The sequence below is a fragment of the Typopeltis vanoorti genome, chromosome 8, assembly GCF_054136105.1.
Source record: "Typopeltis vanoorti isolate ZY-2024b chromosome 8, IOZ_Tvanoo_1.0, whole genome shotgun sequence".
Lineage (NCBI taxonomy): Eukaryota > Metazoa > Arthropoda > Arachnida > Uropygi > Thelyphonidae > Typopeltis > Typopeltis vanoorti.
Window position 1 is genome coordinate 53,512,182 of NC_143556.1, and position 24,308 is coordinate 53,536,489.

At 32.4% G+C, this 24,308-nt stretch overlaps 1 protein-coding gene across 4 annotated transcripts in view; it reads left to right on the forward strand.

Annotated features, from left to right (window-relative positions):
* The window catches only part of LOC150103997 (uncharacterized), a 72,500-nt gene that overhangs the window by 30,200 nt on the left and 17,992 nt on the right, over positions 1-24,308 (forward strand). The gene's annotated exons all lie outside the window — the stretch shown is intronic.

Genomic DNA, 24,308 nt, shown 5'->3' on the forward strand with positions numbered 1-24,308 from the left:
GTCTATGCCTGGAATTCTGCATTCAATGTGTCAGCCAATGAATTGTAGTTTTTATGTATTATCCGTTTTAGTATCCTACGGTCAAGTTCAGTGAGTGTGGTGGGTTGTCCACTGCGAATAGCACTTGCATTTGACTTCCTGTGCTTTTGTCTCAGTATGGTATCACTGACTGTTGACCTGGGATGACCCAATTTGTCAATAGTTTGCAGAACAGATAAGCCTGCAACATGGCATCCTATCACAGCATCTCTTTCAAACCCCTTCTCATAGTCATTTCACCTGGACGCAGTTGCACTGGCTGACTTGGGAGCATCATATTCCTCCAATTTATACTGGCTACAAACACGTGACTCGTTACATGACACAATGCACCTTGTCCATGGGGGTGTCCATTGACCTCTTTCCAAGTAGTATAAATCTTATGCTAAAGAATTCTCATAAGGGAAATTCCTTTATAATTATCATATTATTGCCCTTTTATAGGTAGGTACCATGAGAGTACATAGGGGGCGTATATTCCAGGTGTGCTAGATGCATACTGCACTCCTGGAAAATTCATGAAATCATTTTTGAGTTACTTGAATTAAATTTATTTTTTGTTTACATCAGTTATTTACATGAAATGGTTATGAACTGTTATGAATATGAAGATATTCATAGTGTTACTGTAAATCGGGTAAGGCAAGCATTGTTGACAAAGCATCTGCCTGCATTTTTAATGGTTGAAGGTGAGTAGAGACTAAGCAGCACACTTTCTCACTCACTAGTGCATTTGCACTGACTAAAATTTGCATGGGAATTAAAGTATGTGGGCTCTCAACAGCACAGCTAGGTTAGTTCTAATCAGTAGATTACTTGCAGCTAAGAAGAGAAGTGTAGTAAATTATGACTTGTGGTTTCCTGTTAGATAACTGATATTTATATTTATTCTTCTCCCTCTCTCTCTCTCTAACTCAAAACACTGTTGAAGATATTTTGTGTACACTTTTTTAAATCATGGATTTGAGGTCAAGTTAAAAATTGTTAATGACAGTAAAAAAAAGTCTGTCTTTTCAAATTTACGTAATATTTATTTACATCTCGGAAGTAAAGGACTGAAGTAATGTATAAATATAATGTTTTTTCTATTAATAAAGTAAGTTTTTTAATATAAATTTAATGATTTTTTTAATAATGTTGCCTTACCATAGTACACTCACTGCAGTATCCATCATATGCCACTGAGTATATTCCAGTCATTTATTTAATTATACAAACTTACCACTAAAATTTTATACATCCATATTTGCACTGATAGAATTTTTTACAGACATTAAAAAGTGTGCTGCTCTCAACAATACAGGTAGCTTAGTTCTACTCAATAGATTACCTGCAGCCAAAAAGGGAAGTGCAGTTAATTATTCCTTGTGATTTATTCCTGTATAAATGTCTGTAAAAAAATTGTTGCAAATCTCCGAAAAATTTTCCAATATATTTATTCAAAAAAAAAAAAGTGTGCATAACAACTTTTTATACTTTCAGTTCTGAAGAATATCCAGGAGGAATATACTCAGGAGTATATTCCTCCTGGATATTTTTGTCACTGTTCTCATTTAATACTTTTTCAGAATAGTTAATCCAGACATTCTCCAGAATATCCCTGTCTTCATTTTTATATCACTTTTATTGTATCATTTTCATTGTATCTATTTTTTTTTTTTTTTTCAGTAATCTACAAAACATTTTGTCCTTGTTTTCCCATGATCTGTGCAAGTCAGATATATATACAGTTGACCCTTGAACTGCACGTGTCCAATTATACACAGTTTTTTTTTTGAATAAATATATTGGAAAATTTTTTGGAGATTTGCAACAATTTAAAAAAGCTTGCAGATTGCATAGCCTAGAAATAAAAAATTAACAAAAAGCTAGGCATGTCATGAATACATAAAATATATGTAGATACTGGTCTATTTTATCATTTACTACCATAAAATATGCACAAATTTGTTGTAGAAAGTTAAAATTTATCAAAACTTACACAAACACTTACAGACCATACATAGCACCATTCGTAGTTGAGAGAAATGTAAACAAAAATAAAGATGCAGTATTAAATCATAAGCGCATAAAATTAACTGATTAATTAACTAGCATAAAATAAAAATTTTATAATGATTCATTCATTAGTGTATAGGCTTGGCTACCACGAAGCAATCGTATTGATTGCTCTAGGCTGCCATAAAGCAATTGTGTAATGATTTCTTTATATCATTAAATAAATCGTTATACCTGTAAATAAATATGAATTTCTTTTTCACATTATCTTTTCATTTTTGTCTAGTGTTAGTAATGCATATAACATGTACAGTGTTTTGTATCATATAAGATTCATCTTGTAAACAAATATGTAAACTTACAATACAATTTATTGAAAAATACAGTACAATACTGTAAATGTATTTTCACTTCCTTATGATTTTCTTTAATAACATTTTCTTTTCTCTAGCTTACTTTATTGTAAGAACATAGTATATAATGCATATAACATACAAAATATGTGTTAATGTATTATTTTTGTTATTGGTAAGGCTTCTGGTCAATAATAGCTGTTAGTAAAGTTTTTGGGGAGTCAAAAGTTATACGTGGATTTTCGAACAATGTGTGTGTGTGGGGGAGGGTCTGTGCCCCTAACCCCCACATTATTTAAGGGTCAACTTTAAAATTGGCCATTTTAAAAGTTGTCTCATGAAATGTACAAAGCATAATAAAAAAGGATTTAAAATTAGCAAAACAACAAACCTAAAAATATTAATATACTGTGATAACAGAAAAGAAATTAAAGAGAACAAAAGTTTTACTATGTTATTTAGTGAAGTGGACCAACATGCTTTAATCGATAATAAATGGAAAAATAGAATACGAAAGTACAGTTTTGTAAATGATAAAACTATAACAGTTAAATTAAAAACAAATGGAAGCTACTTAAATATTATAGGAGTATGTAACCCTGAAGAAGAATAAATGTAATAAAAATGACTATATATTAATAGCAAGAGATCTTAATGCTAGATTTGGAGATAATCTAGTCCCAAATGTCTTAGGAAAATATGGAGACCTTTGAATGAAGAACAATGGTCAAGAACTATTGGATTCTGTATTTTCAATCATTTTAAAATAACATTCTTTTTTTTTTTTCAAAAAAATAATATAGATATACTTGAAATGGCAAGAGGAACAACATATTATTATTATAATACGGGCACTTCCATGGAGTCAGAAGACTCATTGTGGGAGACCCAATCTATGAAACATTTCACCTGAATTTATTCTTTAAAATTCTTTAAGCAACTAAAATGTTTCTAATCTGTCCAGCAGCCACCCTCTTATCCACTTCCGACCATTCACAAAGCCATGTTGATCCTCATACAGTGTCGTATTTTTATCTGCCCATTCTTGAATTCTCTTTTTTACCAATTTTAATCATTTGTACCAATCAAGACAATCATTTCCTTCAGCTTACCTTTTTGCATCCGGATGGCATGGATAATATCGTGAATTTTTGCACTGGGGAAACACGATTTTCTCATACTTCCGTTAAGTACTTCCCTGATCATTGAATCTCCATACATAATTTTCTCTTTAACTTGTTTCTTGTTTGTTTGGTCAGTCTTTATTATTCCTTTGGATCACCTGCTTTTTTTTTTTTTTTTTTTCAGCCCTGCTTAACTCTTGTCACTTCTGCAATTTTTCAGTTTCATGCTTTTTCCTATGAAGGATAACATTTAAGCACGCTATTTCTTTATTAGTATCCATTTTGTTCTCTATTTCCACAGCTGCACGTTCGACATTAATAACATCATTTTCCATCTTACTGTTGGTATTTGTTCTGTTTTCGTCACCTAACAGACACTTTTCAATACATACTCTCTCTCTCTCTCTCTTCCTTGTTTCAATTTCCTTCCACATATTCTTTAATTTTCTTGACGAATGAATTTCACACACACTGCACTGAATAAAATCTTAAATTCAAATTGAAAGATGTGGGTTTTGCTGCCATTGTTCATTGTGTGGGTGCCGTGCAGACAGTATCAATAAATATCACAATAAAAATGTTATAAAGATACTAAATACTCTAAAAACACAAAAATCTACACTAATACATTATAATACACAAATTTTCTAAAGAAAAAACACAATAAAACATTCTGGCCTGGATGGCTAAGTGGTTAGCGTATCTCCTCTCCAGCCAAAAGGTTTCGGGTTCGAATCCCGTCATTGGCTTGCATGTTTGTGATTGTCTGAAAATACTAGTGGTAGACAGAGTTGGTGTACTTGTGGTTCATTGTGGAGATAGAGAGTTGTAGAGTAGATGCCTCCCTCGATGAGTCTCTGGACTCCCTGGAGGTGTCAAGTAGTAATAAAAAAAAATCACTAATTTTACATGACCACTTACAATATAACCTCAAACCAAATCTATAATTCTATCTATCTATTGTTCCTTGCTAGAGATCTAAATAGCAGAGTAGGAAATGATTGTCAGGCATACAAAAATATTTTGGGAAAATTTGGAGAAAAGACCAAAGCTAATAATAATGGCAAGTCTATAATTCTAAATCTAAAAATCTACAAAAAACAAATATATAATTGATTATATCATTACTAAGCAGAAACTAGCTACATGCGTAAGGCATATTTTTACAGAGGAAATGAAATTTGTCATTACTTAGTAGTTACCAAAATAGAAATGCTAACAGAATGGAGAAAACAAAATGTTATATTCAGGCAGTGACAGTCAAGGAAAAGGAGGAGTAGCCATAGTATTCAATACTAAATATGAAGCTAATCTGCTTGAATGACACTCAAATCATGTAGAGTGATCCCACAGAAGATTCTTCTTAGAAGTGGAGGAATTTTTTTGAGGCTTTAGATAAAGCAATGAACACAATGAAAAAGGAAAAGTTGGTCCTTGGTGATTTAAATAGCAGAGTAGGAAATGATTGTCAGACCTACAAAAATATTTTGGGAAAATTTTGAGAAAAGAGGAAAGCTAATAATAATGTCAAATACCTGTTGGATTTCTGCTCAGGACATGGAATGGTTATTACCTTCCACATTGTGTTATTACTAACACAATGTTCCAACATAAAAATGTGCACAAATTCCTTTGGAGAGAAGAGGCAAGGAATAAGAAAAGTCTCATTGACTATGTTGTTGTTGATAGTGATGTTTTCTCCCTGGTGCAGGACACCAGAATGTGTAGAGGATTTGAAATTGAAAGTGATCACTATTTAGTCTTGAGCAGGATAAAATTGAATTTCATTATTGAAAAGAAGAACATATAAGAAAGTTTTAAAGCGAATAAAAGTTGATCAGCTCTCAGATATGAACTATAGACTAAAATACACAAACATTATTCAAGAAAAAATGAAAGAGTTTGAGAACAGGAACCAAACCTTGGAGATTCAGTGGCAAGCCCTGAAGAAGACACTGATTGATTCAACCAGAGAGGCATGTGGTGAGGTTGTCTGCAAGGATAGAAAAATCAGAACTCCATGATGGACACAGGAAGTTAAAGATTCAGTGAAGGAAAAGAAGAAAGCTTATTAAAAGTTCCTGGGAAAAAGTCAGCTTGTGGTCTTAGAGAATAAACTGACTAAACAAAAGTCATGGGAAGTCTTTGGTAAGAACATAGAAAATAAATATCGAAAAGGTTGCAAGATTTCTGGAGGGTTGTTGAAGAAGCTCAGAAATGGAGGAACGAGTGCTGTAAAACGAATTAGAAATGAAAGGTGACATGAAACTGGAGAAAAAGATATCCTTGATGTATGGAGTAATTACTTCGAAAAACTGCTGAATGAAACAATAAGTGACAGGACAGAAAAAGCTATCAAAAGCCTGAAATGTGGAAAGGCAGCTGTAGTAGATGATGTTCGACCAGAAATGCTCAAGAATGAAGGTATAAAAATCTTTCACTGGCTGCACTGCATAGTTCAGAGGGACGAATTCCAGATGATTGGAGTAGAGGTCTCATAGTAGCCATATATAAAAAAGGGAAATAAAACTGAATTATAGAGGTATTTCTCTACTGAGAAATACCTGTCAGGATTTATGCAAGTATATTTGAGAAATGGTGGAGAGGGATTGTGGAAAGGAAGCTTGGGGAAGAACAAGCTGGATTCAGACCAAATAGAGGCTGTTAGGATCAGATTTTCGATTTATGACAAATAGTTGAGAAATCATAGGAATATAACAAAGATCTGTATTTAAGTTTTGTAGATCTGGAAAAGGCATATGACAAGGTGCCAAGAGAGAGAAGCTACTCAAAAACCCTACTGTTGTATGGTGTCAATAGGGCATTATATCAAGCAATACTTAGTCTTTATTTGAGTTGTAAGTCAGCAGTTAGAATTGAAGGAAATACAGGAAGATGGTTTAATGTTTTAAATCTGGTGTCAGACAGGGATGTACATTATCCCCTCTGTTATTCATTATCTATATGGATCACATTATGAAGGAAAGTGGTATTAAACTTGATATTGAAATTGGAGATGTTAATGTCAGTTCTTTGCTTTATCCAGAGGATGTTATCCTTCTAAATAAATCTACTACAAGTCTGCAAGATTCCCTGACTAAATTGAATAACTGTTGTAATAGATATGGCATGAAAATAGGCAGAAGCATTAAAAATATCAATTGCATTGTGAATGGAGAACCTATAGAACAAATACAACATTTCAGCTACTTAGGCACGATTTTTAATGAAGATGCTAATTTAAATAGATAACAGAATTAACAAAACTGGTATGGTAGGAAGTCAACTGAATAAATTTATATGGAATAAGAGAGAAATTAGTCAAAACACTAAAGTAGCTGTATACAAAACAGTGTTCAAACCAGTTTTAACTTATGGATCTGAGAACTGGGTTGGAAATAAAACACTTGACCAAAGACTAGAGACCGCTGAGAAAGATTAGGGATTTGAGCAGATGGCATCAGGGACAATATCATTAAAAATGAGGATATTAGGAAAGAACTTGTCATTGTTAGCTAGGAATGTGTTAGCAGAGCTAATCTCAGGTGGTACACTTTAACAGAAGAATGGAAGAGGAAAGATTAGCAAAACAAGTGTTCTCTGCCAGTTTGGCAGGAGGAAGACCAAGATATAGATGGGGATTGATACAGTAAAAAGCACCTTAGAAGAGAAATATAAGATCTTATAATGTTAGAATCTTGACAGGTAATAGATTGATTTGGAGGCAAATTGTAGATAGGAAGTTAGTAATGATGTAAGTTTTTCATGTAGTACTATCATATCCTGTACACCTCTTGAGGGAACATGTCAGGAATTTGCTGATGATGATGATATTGATCAGATTATTAAAATATGGAAAACAGGAATAAAAGAATGTATCCAGTTAAACAGAAGAACTGTTATCAGTACAGTGCTGTATGCAGATGATCAGATTCTATTACAAGACAATGAAGATTATCTTTAAAAATCATTTTTTGAAATAAACAAAATAAGCCAATAATACAATTTAAAAAATTCACAAAAGTAAACAAAAGTCATGATATTTAATCATGTTAGATCAAAAATAGTCATTATCATCAATTTCCTGATATGCACTCTCAAGGGATGTTCAGATTATAATGACAGCACTACAGATTAAGTTTACATTATTATTAATCACCTATCAACAATTTTCCTCCAAATCAATTATTTGTGAGCACTCTAATATTGGCATATCTAACATTCTGTGTTTCTAAGCCTCTTCTGAATTAATCCACCTAGACCTTGGTCTTTCTCTGGATCTCTTTCTTGCCATCTTAGCATCAAACATCTGTTTTGCTTACCTTTCTTCACCTATTTTGTTTAAGTGGCCATAGAACCTTAGATTAGTTCTACTGCCACATTCTTGAAAGCTAACAATGTCAAGTTCCTTTCTAATATCTTCATTTTTAATATGATTCTCTCATTGATGCCATTGGTTCACTCCCATATTTTTTCTCAGAACCATCATATCTGTGGTCTTTGATCAAGTGCTTTATTTCTAACCCAACTCTCAGATCCATAACTTAAAACTGGTTTGAACACTGTCTTGTATACTGCTAGTTTGGTGTTTTGGCTAATTTCTGTCTTATTCCATATAAATTTATTCAGTTGGCTACCCACCATGCCAGCTTTGCTTATTCCAGATTTAACCTACCATCTTCACTTAAAACTGTGCTTAAATAGCTGAAATATTTTACTTGTTCTATAGGATCTCCATTCTGAATGCAGCTGAAGTCTTCTCTGCTCTTGCTTGTTTTCGTAATTCTGGTCTTTTTATACTTGATTTTCATACCAAATTTGTTACTCTATTATTCAGTTTAGTTAGTGAATCCTGGAGACTTGCACTAGATGCGTTTAAGAGTACAATGTCATTTGCATAAAGCAAAGAGCTAAGTTTGACATCTCCAATTCTAATATCAGGCCTGATGCCACTTTCTTTCATAGTGTGATTCATATAGATGATAAACATAAACACAAATAAGTTCCATTGTCCATGTCCCCATTTTGTGAAATAGTCATAGAAAATAAAATAACAGAACAGGTGACACAATTTAATTATTTAGGTTGCATAATAATATATCTTAAAGATATAGATGAAAAAATAGAGAAATTTCAGAAAATTTTTGGAACAATTAAAAGAACGTTGAACAAAAACAAGATGAGAAATTCAACTAAAATTTTATAAAGTAATGGCCACTCCCATTCTGTTATATTGTTCAGAAATGTGAACTGTAAAATACATGTGCAGAAATGAGATTTTTAAGAGCAATTAAAGGATGCACAAAATAGGACCATATAAAAAATGAAGACATCAGAAAAGAGCTAGATATTTATAATATAAATGAAAATATCAAAAATATAGGGAGAAATGAAAATTGCATCTATTAAGGTGGAAAGATATTGGATAATAAAGAGGTGGACCAAAGGGAAAGAGAGAGAAATAGAGGAAGACCAGTGAGGCTAGAAACATAAAAATGCCTAATTCTTGAAGAGAAGACAACGCACACATGTGCCTGCTCGCAGGACTGCCTATACTTACCTTTATTATATTATCCCGCTTTTTAACATTTTTCTAGATGAGTGGATTTGATTCATGTCTATAAAACCATCTAATGATTCAAAATTTTCTTCTAAGGCTTTACTAATGGTGCTTTCACAGTCTTAAGTCATCTGTCCACACTTTTCTGAATTTGAAATTGCTTGACATTCAAGAAGTTCATTGGTGTTGAATATTGTAACTGTTCTTCCTTTACTGTTGTTTTAATAAAACCATCTTGCATTCATTATCTAGAAGAATCTCACCTGTTTTAGTTTTTTGTCTTGGAAATACCAATTATGTCATCATCAAATTCCTGCCATGTATCCTCAAGGGGTGTACAGGATATGATAGTACTACATGAAAAATTTACATCATTACTAACTTCCTATCTATGATTTTCTTCCAAATCAGTCTATTACATGTCAAGACTCCAAAATTATCAGATCTTATATTTCTATCGTCTAAGACACTTTGCACTGTATCAATCCGTCTATAACTGGGTCTTCCTTTGGGGCGTTTTCCTGCCAACCTGGGAGAACATTTGTTTTTCTAATCTTTCCTCGCCCATTCTGTTTAAGTAACCATACCACCTGAAATTAGCTCTGCTAACGCATTCCTGGATGCTGACAATGTCAAGTTCTTTTCTAATATCCTCATTTTTAATATGATATTGCCATTGATGCCATTTGTTCATGCCTCTAATCTTTCTCAGAGGTCAAGTGTTTTACTTCTGACCCAGCTCTCAGATCCATAAGTTAAAACTGATTTGAACACTGTCTTGTATACAGCTAATTTAGTGTTCTGACTAATTTCTCTGTTATTCCATATGAATTTATTCAATTGACTTCCTACCATGCCAGCTTTGTTGATTCTGTTGTCTATTTCCATATTTAATTTACCATCTTCACTAAAAATCATGCCTAAGTAGCTGAAATGTTTTACTTGTTCCACAGGTTTTCCATTCACAACGCAGTTGACATTTTCAACGATTCTGCCTATTTTCGTTGTGTTTGTCTTTTTATTGCTGACCTTCATACCAAATCTATTACAAGAGTTATTCAATTTAGTTATGTCTATGTAGTATTTATACTTCCACCATTTTCACTTTTTTTTTTTTTTTTCATTTGAAGACAAACACCATTGGTATTGGCTTTCTTCAAATCTTTTGAGGCTATTCCAATAGTTGAGTTATCACTATTCATTCAAGTTCTTTGTCAAGTGTGTGTGGGAGGGGGGGGGGGGCTTATTAAACCAGGCAGTGTTCCTGCCAGCAGAGCATTTGATTATATTGAACTATCATGATGCATGTGTGGGTTAAGTCAGTACCAAAAAGTTTGGCTATGTCCCATATTGCTAGCCCATCATCATCATTCATCCATTCAGTACTCATATGAATATCTTCCAATGGGATAACCTTGTATTTTATTTCATGTCCAAACACAAGTGGTACGGTAGTAAGTGTGGTACAACATTATTTACAACAGATTAGGATACATTACAAATGAGAACAGCTTAAATTGGGTAGGTGAATTATATAAGAAATAAGTAAAATATGAAGAAACTGTACATAAGTTATATATAATAAATATGGTCAGATGTTCCTCCAGTATCTTGTGCAATCAACTGCTCTTTCTGTGCAGGATATAATGTCCTCTTTTGTACAAGCTGATTGAAGAAGGGGACAAGAAGGAAGATGTTCCATGGACTGGGTTGTCCCACACTCACAATTATCTGATCCAGTGAGGTAGCCCCATTTGATGAGGTTTTGTTTGCAGCATCCTGTTGTTCAAAGTCTGTTGAGGCTTTTCCAAGTATTCCAGTCCAAGTGGGCACCATTTGAAGATGTTCAGCTGTTGGAATACCAGTATTATTCTCAGGGTATAGTGCAAGCCATTGTTCAAGTCTTGTCTCTGGAGAGTTTTTAGGTGATTCAACAGATGTTAGGAAGCTATGTTGGGATCTTAGTCTTTGGAGCACTGTGGCCTGGCCAAATAGTGGATGTGGTTCATCATTCATTTGTCAGCTGAGAATGCAGATCTTCGAATTGAAGGGGGGTGCAATACCAGCCAAAGTATCCTGGTTTCAGGCATCCTGTAATTAAGCTAAGCGGCAGCTTTCATTCAATGAAAGATGCATGTTTATAGATCACCCATGCCTGTTTTTTTTCCAAGATGGGTTTGTGAATTAATTTATGTTACCCAGTGGATCCTAATGCCATTGAAGATTTTAAGATGCAGTCATAAAAACTCAGGTTTGAACAATGTTTTATGGTGACAGATGGAGAAGGCAAGCTGACATTAAAAGAATTCTTGAAAAGTCATAATGTAAGAGATTCTATAGGTAACACTGGAAAAACCATGAGAGAATGAGTGAGAAATTGTCGGTAACAGAATAGAAAAATTTGTAGCCCCAAACTTTGCCCAATCAATGAAGTGGATTTAAAGGAATTCAAACCTGCTGAATATCAAACAGAAACTGAACTTGAAGCTAATCTTAGTCTTAATGTGACATTGGAAGATGTGGAGGAGCTTGTCCAGTCCCATTTCAAAAATTCTTTGAAGAAGAAATCCTTAACATTGATGAAAGAGTTGCTTCAGAGCCTTTTTACATAATAACTCATAATGCAAAAGTCTGAAAGAAATTGATGAGCCACATGAACTGAAGTCATTATTGTTCTCTTTTGAGCTATATGCTTATATTGTTAATGAAATGTCAAAACTGAAATAGGAAATAATTGATTCTTGCTTTATATGACTCACTCTTTCCCACATTCAGAAGAATATCAAGAATCTGTCTTCTTCACATCAGACATTAATTTTTTTTTTTTTTTTTTGCTATTTGTCACACACACTGATGACCAACAAGAGAGCCAAAAAAAGTTCGATAGCTTTCTCCTTCCAAAAATAAGACTGACCTCCAAGCAACTACAAAAACTTACTGAAAAATTTCATCCAAGAAACTTTCTGCTATTGAACATTGCATATCATCTGTCTCACTGTAGAGGTGTGTTTCTGTTTATCAGTTTAATGAGCTGTGATTTCATAGATGTGGGTTCTGTTTTGTTTTATATAGAATGGCAAAGAAAAATTTTTTAATTAATTTTTTATTATGATTTTTGAAGGGTTTTTAATTAAATTATAGTGTGTGTGTGTGTGTGTGTGTGTGTGTGTATATATATATATATGTATATATATATATATATATATATATATTGTTTTATGAAAAAAATTGAATGACTAGAACCGAGATTTAATTAAAAAGGTTTTAATATAAACACACTACTAGTTTTGGCCTGTAACAGCCTTCTTCAGGTGACATTATAAAAGAAAAAACACTAAACATTGAGGGTTAAAAGACTATGAACAACATAGACATTCTTTATACATAATTAGCATTAAAACGTTGTAGTTGTATTTGAAGCTGTTCTTTCATTTGTTGCATTGTTGGGAGAGTGCGTGCTTGCTGCATCACGTGAACGCCAGTACATGATTACAGCTGAATGACTATCCGGGAGGTTGTAGCTTAAGTTGTTATTTAGATGAACAGGATTGAAGATGATTTCTCTCGATTCCACAATTTTTCTCTCTATTTCGTCACTGCAACGGAAGATGTTTGTAGATTTTTCCCAGCAGACTTTGTGACTTTGGTTATCATCATTAGGATTAGCCGAGAAGAGGATATGACTTGATAATGCACTTGCTCACTGTCTCTTGTAAGTAATGTCCCTCTCTCATGTGTTCTTCCATACGCATTTCGACAGATTTGTCTGTCTGCCCGAAATAAGGAATATCGCAGTCACATAATATTTTATATACGCCAGGGTATTTGAGTTGATGATGACAAGGTTTTGGGTGGCTAATTAAGGAACGGATCTTTGGAAGTGGAGTGAACAAGGTTCTGATATTGTATTTTTTTAGAACTTTTGCTAATTTATGTGAAACAGTACTTATGTAAGGAATAGATATATTGCTTTTGAATCTATTTGTTTCTTCTGAGTGATGTCTGGGAGGATTAAGAAGGAATTTGTTAATGATTTTCTTGGAATATCCATTAACTTCGAAAGAAGTTTTCAGATGGTTTATTTCTGTAAGCAGTTCATTTGGATCATCAAGAAGAGAACGGGCTCTATGTCCCAAGGTGGAAATTATTCCAAGCTTATGAGGAGGGAAATGATGGGATTGACTGTGCAGATATCTGTTGGTATGTGTGAGTTTTCTATATATCGATATTTTTAGTTTACCAGCAGAAGAGCGAGTCAGTTTGACATCAAGAAAAGGCAAGGAATTATCCGTTTCAAGCTCAGCAGTAAACGTAATACTTTGATGTCGGCTATTGAGATGTTCGAGGAAAACCATAAGGGATTCATGTCCATGGCTCCAAACAATGAAGACATCATCCACATAACGTTTCCAAACTTTAGGTGTTAAAATAAAGGAAGAGATAGCCTTGGTTTCAAAATCTTCTAAGTAAATATTTGCAAGAACACGAGATAAAGGATTACCCATAGCCAGTCCATGATTTTGTTTGTATATATTATCTTGAAATTTGAAGTAACTCACACATACCAACAGATATCTGCACAGTCAATCCCATCATTTCCCTCCTCATAAGCTTGGAATAATTTCCACCTTGGGACATAGAGCCCGTTCTCTTCTTGATGATCCAAATGAACTGCTTACAGAAATAAACCATCTGAAAACTTCTTTCGAAGTTAATGGATATTCCAAGAAAATCATTAACAAATTCCTTCTTAATCCTCCCAGACATCACTCAGAAGAAACAAATAGGTTCAAAAGCAATATATCTATTCCTTACATAAGTACTGTTTCACATAAATTAGCAAAAGTTCTAAAAAAATACAATATCAGAACCTTGTTCACTCCACTTCCAAAGATCCGTTCCTTAATTAGCCACCCAAAACCTTGTCATCATCAACTCAAATACCCTGGCGTATATAAAATATTATGTGACTGCGATATTCCTTATTTCGGGCAGACAGACAAATCTGTCGAAATGCGTATGGAAGAACACATGAGAGACATTACTTACAAGAGACAGTGAGCAAGTGCATTATCAAGTCATATCCTCTTCTCGGCTAATCCTAATGATGATAACCAAAGTCACAAAGTCTGCTGGGAAAAATCTACAAACATCTTCCATTGCAGTGACGAAATAGAGAGAAAAATTGTGGAATCGAGAGAAATCATCTTCAATCCTGTTCATCTAAATAACAACTTAAGCTACAACCTCCCGGATAGTCATTCAGCTGTAATCATGTACTGGCGTTCACGTGATGCAGCAAGCACGCACTCTCCCAACAATGCAACAAATGAAAGAACAGCTTCAAATACAACTACAACGTTTTAATGCTAATTATGTATAAAGACTGTCTATGTTGTTCATAGTCTTTTAACCCTCAATGTTTAGTGTTTTTTCTTTTATAATGTCACCTGAAGAAGGCTGTTACAGGCCGAAACTAGTAGTGTGTTTATATTAAAACCTTTTTAATTAAATCTCGGTTCTAGTCATTCAATTTTTTTCATAAAACTATGTATGTTAACTGAGTCAATGATCATTCTGTCATATATATATATATATATATATATATATATATATATATATATATATATATATATAAAAGTTTCAGTTTTATTGGAATTAGTGGGAACAAGGTTTCGCCTTGTTCCCAAGAATCATGGCAAGGAGACACTCCTTCTTATGCACCAGCCAAGAAAAAGAAAGAATAAAAGGGGAAAAAAAGAAAACACAATTTTCATTCTCTATAATATAAAATCCACACACACCAACAAATACTTAAACGTTAACTCTTGCTACCATCTTTAATATCCATATGACATAAACAAGCCAATCCATAGTGAGATCTGTTTAAACTAACAATGGTTCAAATTGAACAGAATAACATTTTAAACATTTTTGTCTCTATTAGAAATGTAGATATACAAATTTCTGATATAGTTTCAAAGATGCCTATAACAGATATAATTATTTTGTTTTCAATAAAATTAAGATGAACTAGTTTAATACTAATTAAACTAGTTCATCTTAATCAAATATTTTGCAATAATTATTTTATTTCATGTGCAGTACAGAAAGAGGAACAGGTAGACCTATATTTAAGTAAACAAAAGAATAATATACTTAACAATCTTCTCCTGATCCAGAGCAATTCTTACATACCAGAACAAGGCATTATCGTAACTTAGAATCCATTAAAAAAAAAAAAAAAAGAAAAAAGCTTATTCACATCTGTATGATCATTTGTTACTCACTTGAAAATATTTAGGCTTTCTTTCTTATTCAAATTGGGATAATTCATGAACTTTCTTTGAACAAATAATATATGTGACTGCTTCTGTATAGTAATAATAGCAGGTTTGGTATTCAGATTGTGCCTCTCCAGACTTTTGTGGTTTCTTCATTTTGATGTAGTCTTCTTTAGTTTTTGCACTAACTGGTCTGACCAAAATATGATAAAATGTATAAGCTTGATATACCTAGGATTGATAACAGAACCTGTTTGTTCTTATTTGAGAACAAGAAATTAGTAATCCATTTTCGAAATTATGGATTTTACAACCGTGCTATAACTAACACTTTTTATTATCCCGATGTTTCTATCTTCATATTAAGATCATCATCTGGAGCATACACAAATATACAAGACAAGCTGAGTTACGTTACAAACTGTAAGCTAGAGAAAGAATGATTTGATCACATGTTATTCTACTGGCATGACCTCTAGTGGAAAAAAAAATATATATAAATTACATCAAACTAGATTTAATTTAAGATAACATGAATAAACATTTTTTCTTATAGATAGTTTCTTTCAGTAACAATGATGTCCTATTTTTAGTATTATAATTATTATTTTTGATTTAGGATCCTGGATCCTAAATCACATATTCTGGAGAGGAAGGTTCTGTGAGTCGAATATATGCCTTCCATATGTATGGAAATTTTAGACCTTCATTATTGTTCAGATTGGGGTGGTTGATGATCTCACAGGCTTCCCTTAAATTTGTGTTCATACCACGTTTTGGTGTGATGTAGACTGGAAAGGCCAGCTTCACCATAATTATTATATTTAATGTGTCATTTTTGTTCATTTTGTCTGAAAGGAATTGTGCGTCCTGTTTCTCCTATATATGGTATGTTATAGGTGCAATGAATACAGTATACTCCAGGGTGGGCCAGCTGGGGGAGTGGGTCTTTGGATGAATTGAGTAAGCCTTTTTAATTTTGCAGGGGGTTTAAAGTGGCTTTGAGGTTGTATTTTTGTAGTATTCTGTTTATTTTGTCTGATTTTCCATTAATGTAGGGAATGGTTGTAGTTGTGTTGTAGTCTGGTTTGTCTTTGTTTTTTATTGAGGTCTTAGAGAGAATTTTGTTAATAGTGTTTGGCAGTACCCATTTTTTTTTGGGAAAGTATTGCTGATCACTTTAAATTTGTCTTTCAGTGCCTGTTCACTGGAGCAGATTTTCAGAGCCCTGTTTTTTTAGAGTATTGATGACACCTAGTTTTGTGTTGGGTGGTGGTAGGAGTTTGTGTATATATTGGCCAGTATGTGTCAGTTTTTGGTAAACCGTGAAGGAAAAATTGCCAGAAGGAAGACGTGTGACAAGTGTATCTAGAAACGGAAGTGTTCTGTTTTTCAATCTCAATTTTAAACTGTATGCATTTGTGTTGTTTGTTTAGGTAGATGAATTCTAAATAATCTAACAACATTTTTAACTCAATACATCACCAGTTTTTTATAATTTGTTTGAAGTAAAACGTTATCAATATTACCACAGATTTTATTTCACAGAGTAAGCATTGACTGAGCGAAAATTATATAAATATTCTCGATTATTTATTATATTTTTAGTGGAAATTGTTAGTTTAAGACAGACCGTGAATTCATACCGTCGACAGGGTGTAGCATAGAGGCAGCCTGCCTAAGGGCTCTCATTCAGCCGTATTATGGCATCATGATATTTTACAAAAATACAGCATTTAGTTTAGCAAATAAAAAAGGTGCCAGTTCCCATTGACAGTTAAATATGTGCTTATTATATTTTATTAATAAAAAAATTAGTCATACATACTAAAACTAAACATTTTAGAACCCACTTATTAGATACTTAAGGAAACAACCCATAAAGTATCATATGATGTGAATTTCATAAACTTTTATAGTCTATATATATATTAAATTATATTATGCATGAATTCTCCTACTCAAATTGCGAATCACTATCGCCCCCGACTTTCACATTTTACTCCCTGCAGTAAACAATACGCCCTTCACAACAGCAACTATACTGCAGAAACACAAAAAACAATTAGTTTTATCATGTCACTGAATAAGGTTCACAGACATTTGCAGGCTGTGTAATATATTTCTCAACAAATAGTGCAATTAGAGACAACTGGGAATATATAAACACTAACTAATAATCACATCTCCTCTGCTGTATAGATTGGAGCAAACCACATGTTGCAAGTGCAACATATGGTTTTGCTTGACACTACCCCATCATGAACGTGCTAAAACTAAGAAATATATAGTGAATGCATTTCAGATATTATGGAAATCGGTTTAAGAGAATCAGCATTTCAATTCAATTGTCAGCTTGTTTTGTTTGGGTCGCATGATCTTTTGTGAATACCGCACCAATTATGCACTTCTTAATAGTTGCTTTTTCTCTACTGGCCTACAATCGTGCACATCTTTCACTTCTCATTAGTAATTTGTCAAGGATTGTTCATTACGTATCTCAAGTCTTAAATTACTGGTAATTTTTGCTTGATATAATGGGAAAGAAGATGACTATTTGGATAGATAATTTTGATTGCACACAAGGAAACCGCTCTCCGGGACAGAAGTGATGGAGAATAGAAGCTTCTTGGTAAAGCATACCCATTTTCGGTTTTTTTTTTTCCTGAAAACTTTAGTTTCTGAAAATCCCTGCATATATCTTCCACCACGATTTCTAGCTTTAATTTAGGGAAAAAAGTGCAAGTTATAGTCGAGTAAATACAGTAATTTTTTTAGCTTTCAAATTCTTAAGTATGGATCATTGATGAAAGACTGGATTTATAAAACGCACAAAAGAGAGCAATATAGCAGATATAGAAATAGACAATTTCACTTGTCTCAATGATGATAAATAATATATATTAAGTAAAAATGTATAGTATATTTATAAATTTTGTTCTATAAAAATAAATCATTTTTTTTTTGTTTAAATGTACATTTAAATTCAAATAAAACAGACATTTACAATGAAATATATTTTTATTTATTATTATTTTGAAAAGGTACTTGGTATTAATGAAAATTAAAGAAGGGGTACACAGATATCTGAAGTTTCAGAAACACTGATCTATCCAAATATTTAGTCTGAAACATAGGTGTATAGTATGATGTTCGTTTTCTTAAATTCAGCTTCGAATTTGGATAGACAAAATAACGTCTATCCAAACATGCACTTCTTACATTTTTTTCAGCGTCATTTCAATTTTGAATGTGAAACATATTGAGTGTATTGCGTATTCTGTGTTTAAGTGACTTTGGACAATTTTTGACTTGTTTTTGTGAATTTGGGTTATTATTCACATAAAGTAAATATGTCTATTATATTTTTACTAAGTTTGAAAATCTGTTTCATTTTAGTTATCTTATTTTGAAAACAAAAGATTTTTACCTTATGTTGGGTAGACATCTAGAAAATAATTTTCAATAAGAGATTTATATATATATTTGTTCTTGTTCTGGTTGGAAGACATTGGGGTTGGGATCCTTTTACTAATTTCTTTAATAAATAATTTTAATATTCTAGAAATTTCTTAATTATTAAACAATTACCATTAATGTAAAAAATATTAAATATCACTGAGAAATCAATCAGTGCCTAATATCTCTACATGTTAATTTTCAAAAAAATACCTTTAATGTAAGCATATTTATTATTCAAAACATCTGAAAAATCAAATTATGTAGTAAAAAATCAGTTTTGGGCCATCCACCTTAAAAATAACAGGGGTTAAAAAATAAGTTTAAGGGAAAATTTCAGCAATTATTATTTATTTTGATGGACAACTTTTAATGCTATTCTTATTTTAAAGTCTAACCAAGTATGTTAACCCCTGTAGATGTCGGAAAAAAACCAAAGAAGTTATCTGGTGCACAAAACAGCAAAAGATAATTGCAACGAGTACAACTGGAACAAAAATTGACTGGATCGCTGAATAAATTTTTAACTTCAGGACCATATAAAAAATGAAGAACAAAGTTCTGACGAAGCAAGTTCCGTGTAGTTTTACTACAGAAAAAGAGAGGACACAAGATAACTATGAAGAAACAAATGTTACATGTGAAAATGAAACTGGACTGTCTACAGAAGTTGCAGCAGAAGAAATATTGGATTCCGATTCAGCGAAACACGAAACTTCAAATTTGACTTTAAATTTTAATGTTAATGATCCAGGTACTTGGCCATATCATATAACTACCAAACTTAGAGATTATTTAGTTGAGCATTGCCTGCATCAAGTAGTTAATAAAGAATTTCCCAAAGATGAATCTAGCTGCAAGTTTTCAGATTCATACTATTATCGAACTTTAGCAAATGGAGAAAAACTTTTACGAAGTTATTTAGTTTATTCAGAATCGCGAAATTCGGTTTTCTGTTATTATTGAAAAATATTTGGTAGTCAAAATTCCCAACTTACTAATGAATACGGTTGGCAATATTTGAATCATATACTAAAAATACACGAGACAAGTTCCGCGCACATTAAAAACTGTTCAAAATATAGTGAACTTTAAAATGTCCTTGATTAAGAAATGCATTATTGATTGCACACAACAAAGATTATATGATACTGAGAAAAAATATTGGCAAACTGTTATAGAATGGCTAATCTACATAATACAATATTTATCAAGACAGCGTATAGCTTTTAGAGGTTCTTCACAGAAACTTTTTAAAAATGATAATGGCAATTTTTTAAAGTTAGTAGAAACTCGCTAAATTTGATTCAATAATGGCAGAACACTTGCATCGCATCCAAATATCACAAAAAAGGAACATTGCTCATTATTTAGGTGATAAAATACAAAATGAAATCATCCGTATAATTTCTGAAGCTATAAAACAAAAAAGTTTAGAAATGGTTAAAGAGGCGAAATATTATCATTAATTCTTGACACTACTCCGGATATAAGCCACACAGAACAATTATCTATTGTTATTAGATTTGTTAATCAAAATAAAGATACAAATATAGCAGAAATTCATGAACATTTTTTGGGTTTTCAATCTGTAGAAGATACCACTGGGTAAGGACTATTTCAATTCATAAAAAATTATTTAAAATGAATGAATATTAACATTTCAGATTTACGCAGCCAAGCTTATGTTAACTGTTCAAATATGCGAGATAAACATTAATGGACTACAGAAAAAAAATCCTGAAAATAAATTCAAGTGCTTTTTTTTATTCCGTGTGCTGCTCATTCATTAAATTTGGTAGTTAATTACTAATTATAATGAAGAGCTAAAGGCTTCAATTCGGCAACATGAACATAATTAAGTTAAGGGATATTATGCCATATTGTTTCTTAGCCGAATATTCGGCTAAGAAACAGTATGGGATAATATCCCTTAACTTAAATATGTTCATGTTACCGAATTGAAGCCTTTGGCTCTTAATTATAATTAGTAATTTAATAGAACACCTCTTGGCAATTCTCATAGAAGGGATGTAAGTTCTGTTCGCTACAAACTTGGTATTAACTAGGTCTACCTACTCGCTGATGAGACCTCAAAAAAGGTCGAAACTGGTCTGGGTAGTGACCTTAAAAAAATTATTTGTGGTTAAGAATGTCTGGAGAGCATCTAATGGATTTATCAATTGAAAATAATATGGATTCATTAGACATTAAAGATATTATTAAAAATTTTGTGGCAGCTAAAGCAAGATGGATAAACATCTATAATAAATTTACATTTATCCTAATTGTTATATAGATAAAAGCATATCTCCAAATTATCTTTGTTATGTAATATTTCTTTTTATGTTAAAATAAAAGTAATTTTTGTTTATAATTATATATATATATTGGTAACCCTAATATACAGTATCCCCAAGTTAAAAAATTAATTACACACACACATTCTGTTGTAGTTATATATCAAGAAATAAACATTTTTGAAAATTTTTATTATTAAAAATTCCTTATTAATGAATTTCAGTGATTACAATGTTCTACTACTGTTAAATAACATTTATTTTTATGTATGCGTATAAACTGTTTTGTACTTTTAACACAAAATTTTTCACAAAAATTTTTCATGGAAGCTTATTTTATGGAGGCACTGAAAAAAGTCTTCCACAAGGGCACCTCCTACCCATGGCGCGGCACTGAGTGTTGCTGCTAATTTTTTGGCTAAGTGATGGGTCAGGCTATCTATCCCTTCAACTATAGGCCTTAGCGGTGTGTTTTATTTGTGAATTTTCGGTAGTCTGTAAATTCGTGGAGAACGAGTGTAGTGCAAAAATTTTTTGACCATATATTCGGGCCATGTGGTAATTGACTTAAGTAGTTTCTCTGTTTTATTTTTTATTCTATTGGTTGGGTTGCAATTAACTAATTGGTATGTGTTATTGTCTGAGACCAGCAGATTCATTTTTTCTACATAAGTGATTCGGTTTTAAAATAACGGTGGCACTTCCTTTATCTGCTCTAGTTATTAAGATGTTCGGATTTGACTTTAGTGATTTCATTGCTGTTACTTCGTGTTTGGTTAGGTTGCTTGTTATTGTCTTGTTATGATTTAAAATGTTGGCAGTTTCTAAACGTATTTTTCTGCTATATTATTTGCGATCAATCTTAGGCCTCTTTCAATATTACAAATAAATTCAAGTTTATCGATCTAGGTGCTACAGCATAATTTAAACCTTTGTTTAGTATCGAGATTTTGTCTTTGTTTAAAGCGTGGTTGGATAGGTTAACAATGTTAATGTTACCTGTAGGCGATTGGTGGCTCCTGTTGTTTCTTGCTTCTGGTTGGTTGTTATCGTTCACTATGGAGAAATTTGAATAGGGCGACTGGTTCTGTCGATCTTTTAGTCTTTGGAATTTGGAAATTAGGTTTTCATTCTTTGTTTGGAGGGTGTGGTTTGCTGTGTTTTCCGTAATCTTTTCCAGGATCATCCAGATATCTGCGTTTATGTTGCTTGAAAGTTCTGTTTTTTCCTTTTGTAGCAGCTAAGATCTTTCTGGTAGCTTGAATCTGTTCTCCTAGTAGTGCTTTTTCCATGCAGAGGTATATTCGTTGCGCTTTTGTTGAGGTGAATTTTCTCTTTAGCCTGATGCAATTCGGAATGATATTGCTGTCCCTACACCATTTTAAAAAAGCCCGATTGATCAAATTAGAAACATGAATCTTCAGCTTACCATATTGATTGCATCGCTTGTGGGTCAAATCTCCACGAATTATCATAATCCTTTCTTTTAGTGTTACATGGTGATCAGCATTCATTTTCAAAATTACAGATTTTACAACCGTGTTATAACTAACTCTTTTTATTATCCCGACATTTCGATCTTCATATCAAGATCATCTGGAGCATACACAAATATACAAGACAAGCTGAGTTACATTACGAACCATAAGCTAGAGAGCAATGATTTGATCACATGTTATTCTACTGGCATGACCTCTAGTGAAAAAAAAAAATTATAAATTATATCAAGCCAAATTTAATTTAAGATAACATGAGTAAACATTTTTTCTTATAGATAGTTTTCTTTCAGTAACAATGATGCCCTATTTTTAGTATTACAATTGTTATTTTTGATTTAGGATTTTGATTTTACACAGTTGTAAAATCCATAATTTCGAAAATGAATGCTGATCACCACTTAATACTGAAAGAAAGGAAGAAATTAGTAAGTTTGACTGGTTTTGAGGTGGCAACCTTGTGGAATGACTTGCAATTTCATCATCCCATTCTGATATATTTTTTTTTTTAATAACTCTGGAGTATAACTATATGCTGTGGAATTTTGTGTTTTAAAATGTGGGGCAAAGTAGATTTTGTTTAAAAAAATTTTTTTTTGACTACTGCACATTTCCATGCTCAGTGATTATGTCAATATGGATGTAATGGCCTGTGAAAGTGGATCTGCCACACTGAAAATAAATGGCATCATCTACTTTCAAGGCTAGCTAGTATATTGTGTTTTTAATTTTTTAAGATGAACTTAATACAGGATAGAAATTATTTATCTTTAGGAGTAATTCATCTAGTGTAGCTGAGTAGAACAAAACTCGATAATCAACAGTAGTAGCATGCACATAAATAATTATGAGCATGAAGATGAATTGGTTTTCTGGTGTTTAAGATAATAGTCATAAATTTTGATCGAGTATTTGGTAATCAAATACGATCCTATTAGGTGAAAATTCTTGAAATAGGAATTGAAAGATATTGGTAGATTGACTATGCGCTAGAAGTGATTATTATGCCACTACGCTTTAGTTTTATGTTAACATTTTTTCATAAAAAATGAGAAATAATCTTGATGAAAATGACAAGTATTTTTTATTTAAAAAAATGAAACTGTGAGCTCAGAATATGTGTGTATGTGTAAAAAAAAAAAACATAGTGTAGTGTAATTTTTTATGATAATTGTATCCATGAAAGGTTGCAAATCCTTGACATATTTCTTTCTCTGTGTGTGTGTTGGAGGAGTGGGGGGAATAAAGATTTAGAAATCTGGGGAGCAACGTTTTAAAGATTAGGCATGGAACTTTTTCATGTCACTAAGCTTCCATTAAGAATCATGTGGATAGTCTCACACCAGATGTTGAAAATCATCTCCTATCTAAGCAAAAATGAAAGAAATGTAAGACTGATGGTAAGTTTGAAAAACAAACGGAAATTTACTATTTGTAGTAAATATGGAAGCTTGCTCTCAAAATGAACCTTGCATAGCTCGGTGAATATTAGTGGTATCCTTTGGTTGGAAAGACATTGGTTTGAGTCCCATCTAGGATATGAGGACATTATCAGGCCTTTTCTGCTGAAGGTGAGTTAATCTCCCATGGAGCTGACAGCATTTTTCCTACTGAAGATTCAGGTTTTTCGTCTTGCAAATTGGCCAGAAGAACACATGCAATTTATAGACATAATAATGTGAAAATTAATTGTCC